General features: G+C 43.0%; 1 protein-coding gene and 1 pseudogene across 9 annotated transcripts in view; both read left to right on the top strand.

Annotated features, from left to right (window-relative positions):
- The window catches only part of Ppp2r2b (protein phosphatase 2 regulatory subunit Bbeta), a 404,023-nt gene that overhangs the window by 272,760 nt on the left and 118,488 nt on the right, over positions 1-12,775 (top strand). The gene's annotated exons all lie outside the window — the stretch shown is intronic.
- On the top strand, positions 2,921-3,027 carry LOC128113130 (uncharacterized; annotated as a pseudogene).

Below are 12,775 nucleotides of genomic sequence, written 5' to 3'. Positions count from 1 at the left end.
TCCAGATCAACTTTGGAAGGGCACACTCAACTCACAGAGTTACTATCCTTTACTATTCTATTATCATCATTGCTTTCTTCCTTATAAATCCTTTCTCTACCCTGCACAGGAATTTGCAGGAAGAAATGGAGGGATGAAATTCCTGTTGCACAATGCAATTTTCTTCAAGTGCACTCCATGACATTTACTGTTGATGTCCACAATGCCAGGTATCAACAATCCAGGGAAGGGGAACCAAGAAGACTGGCTAGACGAATCTAGTGAATCAAGGGAGCTAGTCGACAAATCTATTGAGTCAAGAGAGCTAGTCACTTGTTATACTTGAAGCCGTTAAGAGTCTTGGCAGTCTCTCCAACCTTTAGATTTCGTATCCTCTCACATAGAGAGCAGGCAGGCAGCAGCCTGCCCAACCTCACCAGATGGCATCGGGTCCCCAAAGCCATTGGCATCATGCACATTTTAAATTAAAAAGCCCATAAAAAAAGAAATCCCCTTTGGAGCAATAAAGTCCCAGCTCCAGCAGTTTCCTTTGGTATCATAGCAAAGTCCCCTGGGTGGTTGTTGAGACGGTTAGCCAGTAATTCTTCAGGACGGCCTTCTTCTGACAACACGCACAACAATTTCCTTTGTAAGAACGTGAGTGCTCAGTTCCTCCAGAGCCCATTACATAGACAGATTGGCCCCAGAGATAATTACAAGAAGATAGTCTAATGGGCTCGATTAAGGAAATCCTATTACCTCAATGAAGAATCACCAGCAAGGTATATACCCAAGCAAGTGCTGCCTCTCTCTCTCTCTCTCTCTCTCTCTCCCCCCCTCCCTCCCTCCCTCCCTCCCTCCCTCTCCCCCTCTCTCTCTCCCTCCCTCCCTCCCTCCCTCCCTCTCCCCCTCTCCCTCCCTCCCTCCCCCCCCTCTCCCCCTCTCCCTCCCTCCACCTCTCCCTCTACCTCTCTCCCCTCCTCTCTCACACACATACACACATTCATAGAGCATGTACTCTCTCACTCACTAATTCACACATGCACAGAGCAATTGCAATTTCTTATCTAGAACCATATGTCCTACCATTTTATATTTGGAAATCAAGTTCGTGTGGATCTGCCAAAGTACAGTTGACCCAAAATATATTTTTCACTCTGCTATTTTGAAGACTTATTTAGGGTAGCATGCAAGAATGAGTAAAATATGACAGAGTAGAGTAAGTTTAAAGTCATATGACCTAAAATCGTGGACTCTCACTATTGCATCACAGGCCAGGGTGGCACCTCTATCAAACCCAAAAAAGGGTGATCTGACCCTTGTTAGGACAGGACCTCAGAGCATATGCATTGCTCACCACCTGTTGAGAGGACAGCACCAGGACATTGTTTCCCCCTAGATATTGACTCTAGTCTGAGGGATAACAGTAGAAAAAAAATATTTGTTTGTCCAAAGAATACATGTGAAAGTGGGGTTTGTATGAATGTTCACCACCAGCCAATAATTCACACCTGCTCCCTGCTCCTCATGTCAGCACCTCCAACATCAGCCTCTAAGTACAACTGAACATGTATAAAAATGTTCTGGGAGGTTAAAAGTCTGCTTCATTCAGTTATGGTGCTCTATTAAGCTCACTTTGCATTCTTAACATCTCAAGTACATACACGTGTGGAGAAAATGGGCGTCTACCAGGTTGGAGCCTTTCTCATGGAGTCTGCTTCACCGTCGCTAAGCAAGGATTTTCAGATTTTCTATGGTGGGAGGAGTGGAGAGATGGGAGGCTGCAGTGGGGATGTATTGTATGAGAAAATAAAGAAAAAGAAAAATTCTATTGCAAACTTAGGAATTTCTGGAATTTTTAATGGCATATTCTTAAATTTCATCCCTGAAGAGTTGGAACTAGAATAGGACCCAGGCATGCACATGTTTAATGTGTCCCTTTGATGAGACTATGTCTATGAAACCATTCCCTCCTGTGATCTTCATTTCTTTTAGAGCACTTATTATTTTTAATTGAAAACTTTTTCATACATGACTACTGTATTTACATAATTATTCATCCATTGCATCTTCAAAATGAAGTATCCCCCCCCATATGTGTCTATATTGGTTACTTCTCTATTGCTGTGATACCATATCATGATCAGAAGCCACTCAAGGAAGTAAGTTTGGCTTTCGCCTCCCGAGGGCTGGGCTAGGCTTGATAATGTTGGGGACGGAACAGCAACAGCAGGGTTGGTGGCCAGAACAGGGAGTTAGGAACTCACACCTCAAATGAACACATGAGGCAGAAAGGAAACCGGAAAGTGGGGCAAGGCTATTGACTACCAAAGCCCACCCCAAATGACATACTTTCCTTCAGCGAGGTTCCACAGCCTAAAAATTTCATCATCTCCCTAGACAGCAAAGCTGCAGCCAAGTGTTCCAGTGCCTGAGCCTGTGGGGACCATTCCTCATGTAATCCACGATAGTGTTTTGGTTGAGGTTTGGATGTGAAATGTCCCCCTAAGTCTCATTCATCTGAACTACTTGGTCCCCCATTGCTGATGGTTTTTAGGATATTGTGGAGCCATGGACAGTGGTCTAGCTGAGGGTAGCAGGTTACAGGAGAAAGGGAGGACAGTTTCTAGCTTAGTCCCTCACAGATGGCTCTGCTTCCTGACTGCTGACACAGCATAATCATGGCCATATTCTCTCTCCACCGGAGTCACCAGGCACCATGTCTTTCCCCATCGTGACACAATGATGGACCATATCCCCTGAGCCATGAACCAGAACGAGTCCTTCCCCCTTATTTCTGTCACCTCGACATGAACAGTAAATAAAACCATCTCTATAAAACAAAATGTGCTCATTGGAAGAGGGAGGAGTCAAACATCCTACATCAAAACCTCAAGCTTCCAGCATGGAGACAGAAATACCACTTATGCGAACAGCTATCATCCCTTCCCAGTCACTTGACTAAGATCAAGTGTGGTATCTGTTCTTACCAGTTTAAATCACTAGCCATTGTAAACTTTTCATCTATACATACATATGAAATCTCATTCACAAATACTGCTTTAATGTGGCAAACTCAAATCCATGAAAGATGAAGGAAAATGAATTCCACAAGAGCTTCAAGGTCTGTGTTTGTTTGTTTTCTTTTTCTTTAGATAGTGCCCTGTATCTCCAGCTGGCCTGAACTCAATATGTAGCCAAGGATGACCTTGAATTTTTGATCCTCCTGCCTCCACCTGTGCTGAGATTACACACATGTACCACCACACCCAACTTATGCAGTATTTGGGATTGAACCCTGGACTTTGTGTATGCTAGGCAAGCACTCTACCAACTGAGCTACATCTCCAGCCCCTACAGGCGTGTGTGTGTGTGTGTGTGTGTGTGTGTGTGTGTGTGTGTGTGTGTGTGTGTGTGTGAATAGGTGGATATGCCCCTGCATGCATATGTAGAGCCTTCAGGTTGACATTGGGTGCTCTCTTGACTACTTTCCACCTTGTTTATGGAGCTGTTGGTTCAGCTAGACTAGCCGACCTGGCCAGCGAGCCCCAGCAGATTCTCCTATCTCTGTCTCTCCCATGCTAAGCTTGCAGCTATGTACCACCCACTTGACTTTTATGTGGGTGCTGGGGGTCTCATTGAAGTCCTCATCCTTGCACAGCACTGAGCCATCTCCCCAGCCCCAAGGGCTTTATTACCAAGAGCTAATGGCATCCCTTCCTTGAATTCCCTCCCTTGACTGTTAGGGATGGTTCTTCCTTTTGACTGGCCTATTCCCACGGTGACTTTCAAAGCTCTTTGCTTACCTCTCATGCCCCTGCTCTGAAGAGTCTCACATCTGCTCAGAATGCTCTTCTTTAAAGACTGAGTAGCTGCCAATCATCTCCAAAGTTCTTTTCTCATAAATATCACTGGGTTCATTTTCCATTGCAGCGGCAAAGGCCTGAAAGGAACAATGTAAGGGACTTACTTTAGCTCATAACTTCGATGCTTTTAGGTCGTGGTCAGTTGGTTCCAGTCTTTCTGGACCTGATGTGGCAGAGCATCATTGCAGAAGGCATGGTGGCATAAGACTACTCACTTCCTGATAGCCAGGATGTAGAAAGGAGGAAGGAAGGGGTCAGGGACAAAATATAATCTTCAAAGGTATGCCCACCCCCAAAGACTTCATTCTTCCAACCAGGCCCAGGCCCAGGCCCAGGCCCCTGCAGTTTTTACTATAGTATAGCACAGCTATTGGGAACCGAACCTTCATCACAAGAGCTGCTAGGGAACATTTCACATCGCAACCCTGTCGGTCAGCTTGCCACCATACAACTGTCTTTCGGTAAAGTCTATTCCCACAGTTCCTTTTGTTGTAAATTTTAGACCATATCCCTCTCTGGCTGTTCGTTTTCCTACTGTTGGTGTGAACCAGCATTTATCCAGCTGATTCACCTCAAAGAAGCCTTCCCTGGCTAGATTGTAGTTTGCTTTCCAAACTGCATTTGCCAAAGGTTTTCCTTTATCCAGTGTTCCTAATCCTGGAGATCTTAGACCCCTTTGAGAATCTGAGTAAAAATGAATACCTCCTACTCTTCAAACAGTGCAAATATTTATATATAATTTTAAAAATTAATTTCTGGAGGTCTAAGGAATCTAGGTGAATGTACCACCCTTCCCTCCCTCCCTCCTTCTCTCCATTCCCCTGGATAATAAATACACCCTCAAATAGACCTGGGTCCCCTCAAATGTACTAACAGTTTTCACAGACATAATTCATCAAGATAAGTATTTAGCATCAATTTTGCAGCAGACACTATATCAATGTGTTGCAGAAAATAAAGGTAGAAACCCTTGCATTGAGGGTCTCAGAATAGTAAGAGAGGTAGACAATAAACCATGGAATTGCGAGAAGTGCCAGAGCAAAGCACAAGACTTCAATAGCATGTTCTTACATCACAATTCTGGCTTCTTTGATGCCTTTTCTTCCTACCATCCAAAAATATTTTCACCAAGAGCTCTAAGGTCTCTGTCCAGTGACATCTGAATGTATTCTTCCTTTGTACAGCCCTAGTGCCTCGTGCTCATATCAAAATGAAATCATGCTGGCCTCTAAATGCGCCACACTATGCGGGTCTCCTTGTGTGCTATCCTTCCTCTGTCCTTTGACTTTGGCCAAACTGGCTTTCACTTGACCTCTCACTTGAGCACTGATGACAGATGATGCTTTCCCCAGAAGTAGGCCCCTGATTTCTCTAGTTCCTGTTTAGACGTGCCTCCTGTGTGTTACGTAGAACCCTGTCCATATCCGTACCACATTTTATTGTGGTTGTTTTTCCAAGTGCCTGAGCCCATTGCTTGCCGTGCTGTCCTCAAGGACAGGGACTATCATATGCATAATTCAAGTCATACCAGAAATGCCTACTGTTTGGCCAATAAATACTGTAATTAATTAAATTGCTAATTAATCATTTCATTAGAAAGCTCTCTGCATAATTTGTTGAAGACTTTCTAGTATGAGCTAGAATCAAGAGCCCACCCACCTCTATTTCCCTAAGAAGTGTGGATCTAACTAGAGTTTTCCCTGTATCTGACCAGGCCATGCTTGGCCTATAAGGAGCCTGACTCTTGGTTACTTGGCAAACAGACAGAGCCAGAGCCAGAACCACTTAACTGAAAGATGCTCAACTGTCTTATACAGCAATAGACAAAATACTTAGGGAGTATTCCTTTTTCAAGAACTAATTGTTGGGCCACCAGAGATGGCTCAGTGGGTGAGGGTACTTGGAGTACAAGCCCGGCAGCCTGAGTTCAATCCCTGGAACCTTCATAATGCTAGAATATCTAGCAATGATACCTATATCATTGCCCATAACCTCCACACATTCACTGTGGCATGTATACCTCCTACACACACATAAATTAGTTTGTAAAAACTTACTATTTGGAATGCTCTCACTCCTGTGTTAAAACTAGAAGATAATTTCATGCTTCTTATCATACAGTGATAAGAAGCCATTTAAAGTCACTTTCAACCCAGTCTTTTATGAATCTGTACATACACACACACACACACACACACACACACACACACACACACACACACACACACACAGGCAAGTCTCCCAAGTGACACTGAGGGTGAGGCCCCTGTGCTGAGGATTTTTGTTCCTCCAAGGCTGAACACCCTTCTTGGTAACAGTAAATACTAAGAAGCTCTGTGAAACTGCACACACAAACTCATAGACAGAGTAAATCCAGCATCCCAGTGAAGAGTCTCCCATCTATAATTCATCTGCTTAGACAAGAGGCTGATCAGCTTCATAAGCACTGGGGCGTCTCTGTGGCTTGCCTTAGGGGCAATAGCAACTCTAAGAGAATTAAAGTGGCGAGGGAGAATTAAAGGGATCTGAGATAAGCACAAGCCTTTGTGTCAGGCACACCTGATTCAAATCCTGGTTCCTCTGCGACTTACTAAGGGACCTTCCACCCAGTCCCAAGATGTTTGTTGAATTGTGCTCTCTGCAAGGCACGGTGGGAAGTATGGAAAAGGTGGAAGTCCATCTTTCCCACAGTCTAGGCACCTGCAACCTTTGGGTCCTTCTTCTGTGATGTGAGGCCCTGGGGAGATGAAGTGTGATGTATGTGAAAGTGCCCGGTGCACATCTTGGCAAGAAGTAGACACTCAGTAAATACCACCAGAAGGCACAGCTCATCAAAGCTAGTCAGAACAGGTTGAATGAACACAAAAACCACAGTGAGCGCTCATGTCCAGTGATGTACATGTAAAATGCAAAATGCATGCTGGAAATTAAAACTTAGTAGAAGGAAATGGTAAAGCTCAATAATGTTATTACATAAATGTTATTATGTTATAAATTATTACATTGTGGATGTTATAATGTTATTCTAAATGGTATTTATAATAGTTTTGATTCAATAAAACATATTGGTTACCTGTTCCTTTTTAAATATTACTACTAAAACAATTAAAATTGTAGTTGCTGTCAGACAGTGCCGAGCTAGAGAGCACAAGGTAATTAGTTAATGGCTCTAAAGAGAACCTGTTGGGAGTGCAGAAGTGACCTAACACATGTCCCACTTGGTGATGGTTGAGTGGGACTGAAAACACAGAGCTGCAAAATCCTGAGTTTTGTTCCCCTTATGGTGGTGTTTATACTAAGTGTCAAATGACACCAGAGCGTGAGTGTTCTAGCCACTCTAATTCATACATAACTTGTGCATGGGTCTAGGGTGTGTGGTAATACTGGGGTCTCCAGGAAACAGCAGCAGAGGTATATTCACACTTTTCATGATGGCTGCTGTGGCTTCCTTCTTTGGAAGAACTGGAGAAGAGGAGGCTCAGAACAGGGTTAGAGAAGGGTGGAGATCGTTGTCAGATAGAAGCATCGTCCGTGGCTGTGTGATCTTGGCAAGTTGTTTCCTCTCACTGAGTTGTACCCGCGCCATGGACCCGTTGGGAGGATTGACGACACAAATGCATGCTCACCAGGTGGCCCAATGTGAATGCTCAATCGTTAGTGACTTGTCACCATCGGTCTATTTTACACAAAGAAGCCTCCTCAGCTCTAGAACAACGTGTGGTACATATTTGTTCAATCAATATTTGGTGAGTGAATGAAATCATTCATCATTCCATCAGGCAACGGCTGGTTATGAGCATTCCTAAGATTCTAGTCTTATCAGGCAGGGCTCTGCTTCTTGTCCTCTAGGCCAAGTCTCTGGGTGTGGGCATGAGGCCAGTATAAATAGCCCCAAACGCTGAGAACAGGCCATCTGATGACTGTGTTTTCTCTTGTTGTAGCATGTATCCTTCAATATTTATTCCACCTTCAGGCCATTGAATAGACGACCTAGCAATGTCCCTAATTCTTTATTTCTTGCATTACACCCAACTATGATGCACCCCTTCCTGCCATCCAAATTAGAAGTCTCACCCCTACTCCCATGCAGGGTCCTTTTGTAGCTAATCAAACCTCACTACATTCTATTAGCTCTTCATATTTCCTCTAAGCCCGGCAGAGGCATCTTGGATTATTATATAATAACCTGGGCTCACTACTGCTCAGGCTATAACATCCCTTTTCACTCTGCAAATACCCTCGGATTTCTTTCAACTTGCAAAGGGTAGGTAAAAGAACGGAAGGGGTTGCAGGAGGGTGTTTGGTGGGATAGGGCTATTTGCAAAGAGTGATTATCCCACACTTATCAGCATTAAACTGGATTTGACAACTCCTAGCCTAGGATTTAAATGATCTAAATCCTTCTTCATTTGGCAGCCTGGTTTTGCCCGTTATTTATTGTGCTATCCAATTTATTTTCATCGGTGCACTTGGAGGCTTGGCCTTTGGTGTCTTCAAAGCCAAATGATTTATACAAATAATAAAAATATGGGGATTCTGGCAGTGGAAGCTGGAGCACATCCCCCCATTCCCTTTCCTCTTGTGTGGCTCAGTTCATCTCCTACACGTTAACCTCAGACCTTTGCATCTTCTCCTGGGGAAACACACTTTCAATCTTCCTCTGGCCCCAGTGAGGAAGTGTCATTGGTGTGGAGTGGGTTGTATGGTGAGACCAGTGCCTGCATTCCAGACATGGATCTCAGCTCTTTTTATGGGAGACACTATACAGACCACTTCCATGTTATAGAATCTAGGATATCACACCAACCCTTTGAGTATATACTGATTTTTGTCCTGTATGACCATTAAGGAAACTGAGATGCTGCAGCCCATCTCATGGGGACAGACAGAGTAGAAGAGGGGAGTCCAGAGGGGTGCCTGAATATAACCAAGTAGGAGCAGGTATTAGAACCAAAGCTATAGCAGTTCAGATCTTGAGCTTTGCAATCAAACAAACCTGGTATGAATCCCAGTTATGAAAACTATTAGCAGAAGTAGCAAGTAGCCATTCTGTGCGTTTCTTCAGCTATGAAGCAGAAATATTAAAGCATCAGTAATTATATAGACCTAGCAAAGAGAGCATTTAATACCATCTCTCCATCTGCAGAAACTGAATGTAAATGCTGCTTCACCTATGTGATTCTCACACCAATGCTATGGTATATGTAAAGCATTTAAGACGGTGTCCAAGAGACTAGAGACTAGCACACGTGAGGCCCTTGCTTCTATCCCTAACACTGCAAAAAAAATAAAAAATAAAAAGAGTGGTGCATGGGTGTGCTCAGTAAATGTTAGCAATTTTAACTGACCTTGCTGTGTCTCTCACTGATGCTTGCTTCTGCCACAGTCTCCACTCTGACCTCTGTTGTTAGTGTCACTAATCAATCTAACCTTCAGTATGAAAGCTCAACTGCTATATTGCAAATAGCTCAAAACACAAGGGTCTGGCAAGCAGAACTCACCCATGGTAGTAATTAGAACATGTCCTTCTAAATCAATTCTCTCTCTCTCTCTCTCTCTCTCTCTCTCTCTCTCTCTCTCTCTCTCTCTCTCTCTCTCTCCCTCCCCCTCCCTCTCTCCCTTCCCCCCCTCCCCCTCTCCCCTCTCTCCCCTCTCTCCCTCTCCCTCTCTGTATATGTACACTGCCTCAAATGCACCTTTTTTTTAAGTTGATGCCAATCTACATGTTCCTGCTGAAAGCCAAATGTCTATGGATAGTTCTTAGCCACTTACTTAGAATGCATTCAGACTTCACTTACTTAGAATTAGAAACCTCGTTCATTTATTTAGAGTCAAGAATAACTCTACTAGGCCTATCTGTTCAGGAAACTAGAAAGAGGCACACACACCCGTTAACTTCAAATCTCACAAAGCTTTTTCTGTTAACATCAGCAAGCCCATAAATTCCATTGGTTGTGCATGCTCGGTCCTGTTTTCACAATTCTGTAAATGCTCTCCCATGTTTTCACAGACATGCATAGACTGCATTACTTGGTTGTTGGGTTGGACATGAGTCACTAAATGGTGAGGACAGAGCCTCTGCTGCTTGTATGTACAGAGCAAGTGATGCTAAGATCTCCCGGGAGTCCAGAAGTCCATATCTGACCCAAATTCTCACTCATATTCTGGATCTAGAGCCAAGAGTAATGTTGCGCACATAAATTTTGAACGACTGTGTGTCAATAATTTATGAGTAACAAATGGAATTGTTTTCAGTGCAACTTTTCTTGGCTGAAGCTGCAATAGGGTAAAATTGGGATCAGTCAGTTCAGCCGTGTTTTCTTAAGCAAGCTATCCACCATCATCAAGCCTGATGTTCCCAGCTATAAACTAGACTTGGATGGACACATAGCCTTGCAGTGTTTGTGGGTTGAACAGAGAATGCATTCAAGGATGTATAGCTCAACCCCTGACCCCAAGTATTCCAGCAGTTGTTAGGTATAAGTATTTCTTTTCTCATTTGTTTTCATATTCCTAAATTCTTGCCTTTGGTGAGTTTTAAGGATGCCATATTTGTTGGTGGTTAGAACATAAACACCATGATTTGATTAATGCTATTCTAGTTCATGGTAATGTTTATAAAATTTACCTCTGTTGTTTTATATTCTATTTTCCATTTGAGGAAGGCTGCCCTTTATTCTTGCTTTCAAGGCCAAAGCCACTGTGGAAATTCCAGATCCAGCCTCTTCTCTATTTCTGTTCCTCCTTGTCTCCCATCTGCTGTCACTTGGTTTTCTCTTGTCTTGAAGAGAAAGGATCATTTCTGAGCATTCAGAGCCAAAGGCTGAGGCATCCCACAGAAAATTATTATTTAGCAATGCCTCACTAATGCCCTGCAATAAGGACCTTGCAGACACTTTTATGAGTGTGTGTATGCCAAAAATCCTCTTACTGTGTAAGTGGTCAAAGGGGCATTATTGAAATTCTTGATCCACATAGTCACCCTATGCTGAGTGTTTTACCTCTGACCTCTTGCCATGACTGATAAGCAGAATTAATGAGTGATGGTTTCAGCTGCCTCTTTTTCTCTGGGGTAACAAATGAGTCAGCATCAGAGACTTTGCCAGGAGGTCTGAGTCATAAATATCCCTGCAAGCCATCAAGTATCTCCTGAAAGGGTTGTTTTCAAACAGCAAATGGGGAAAGAGTCCTTGGCCCTCACCTTCATCATCAAGTCACTAGGAGATATTTATAGTTCTACCTTGGGGATAAAGAGGGGAAGCCAAAGCCAACTAACTATACAGATAGAGAAATTAGTTTGACCCCCATTGAGAAATGATAAACCTCTCCATAAAGAAAAACCTAAAACATCTCAATGGATGCACACACTCTGCCCCCAGATTCTCATGCCTGTTTTATTTGTTTTGTTTGTTTTATTTTGTAAGGATTTACCTCACACCAGGCATTGTGCTCGCTCCTTTATCCTTTGGCCTTCATGCCTCTCTATGAAAAGATGGGAATATGTCTATATTGTTTTACAGATGGAATTGAGTCTCCCAAAGGCCATCATCCAATAGGTGACACACTATACTTTGACACCAGGATCCATGTGACTTCAAACCTGAGTTCTTTGTCATTCAGTTGAACTCTCTGGAGACAGAGGAAAAGTAGAGGAGAGACTCTAGAGATGACATCTGTCCTTCTCTGCCATCTAAGGTGCTAATCATTTCATAATAAATGCAGCACACTGTCATTATGGGCTCTGGCAAAACTCATTTTACATTTCTGCCCAGAACTATAAGCAGAACAGTCGGTACCTTCAGAACCCCCATACACCAATAAATACACATACATCGTTTCCCTTTGTTCCTGAAGCTGCCGGGTTCTCACATTCCTACTGCTTTTGCAGACATTTTAGGGGCCAGTAACTGGTCATCGTTCTATATTCCTGAGTTGCTACTGTAATAATAAATAAAAAAGAAAGCACACTTTGCCAAAAGGTACTCAATTCACCTTTCTTTTTTAATATTATTACAGCTACCACTCTCCGTTTTTTTTGTTTTCATCCATTCTAGCTTCTTTGGAATACTCTCTGCTATCAGGGGTATCTTCATGATAGATATAGTATTTTCTTTATGGGAATATTAAAAAACAACAATGAGTTCTGGGCTGTCTAACAATGAGGAGAGTAGAAATGAATCAGTGAGTGTGTGGTGCGTGGCCCTGGCAGAGAGGCAGAGTCACTCACCCCAAGTTCCTCCCTCCAAGCTCCCACCTGGAGTGCCCTCCCCCACTAATAGCCACAAAGATCTCAATTTCTCATGAAAATGCAGAGTATCTGGCAACATGTTCAGAGCTGTTCCAGCTGCCATGACACCTCACTCTTTAATGGCAGATGTATAGTCTTCCCAAATATTGGGGCTTTATGTTCTTCATATATCCAAGGTAAACTCTGACCTGGGATGGATAAGCAACATAATCACTAAGCCCATTCTCTCCCCTGGCAGGAAAAAAACAAAAATTAATGTTTTTTTCTGCTTGATAAGTAATAATTCCTTTTATTGCTAAGTATAGGGAGAGGATTTCATTTTCAATTATTCCATCTATAGGAGTCACACAATGTCATGAGTAACACTGAGTTAAGACTTTTATCCCTTTCCTAATGCTGGCTCTCATGGGCAACACTCACTAAACCAAATCTCTCTTCCATGCCCTGCCCTTCTGTAGTTGAGAAATCACGTCAGCTAAAAATAGTTAACTATTTTATGATATTTAAAGTTACATATGCTTAATGCTGGAAACTGAGAAATAGAATTGTATCAAAGAAGCAAAATTAAAATGTGCAGTTTCAGTCAGGCATAAAAAGGTAAAGGGTGCATGGTGTTACACACAGGTGGATTCTAAAACAGTCAGACTCACAGAAACAGCAAGTCACATGGTGGTTTCCAGGG

This window comes from Peromyscus californicus, unplaced genomic scaffold (genome assembly GCF_007827085.1).
Source record: "Peromyscus californicus insignis strain IS unplaced genomic scaffold, ASM782708v3 Scaffold_17__1_contigs__length_78620276, whole genome shotgun sequence".
Taxonomy (NCBI): Eukaryota; Metazoa; Chordata; class Mammalia; order Rodentia; family Cricetidae; genus Peromyscus; species Peromyscus californicus.
This window is presented reverse-complemented; position numbering and strand designations above follow the sequence as displayed.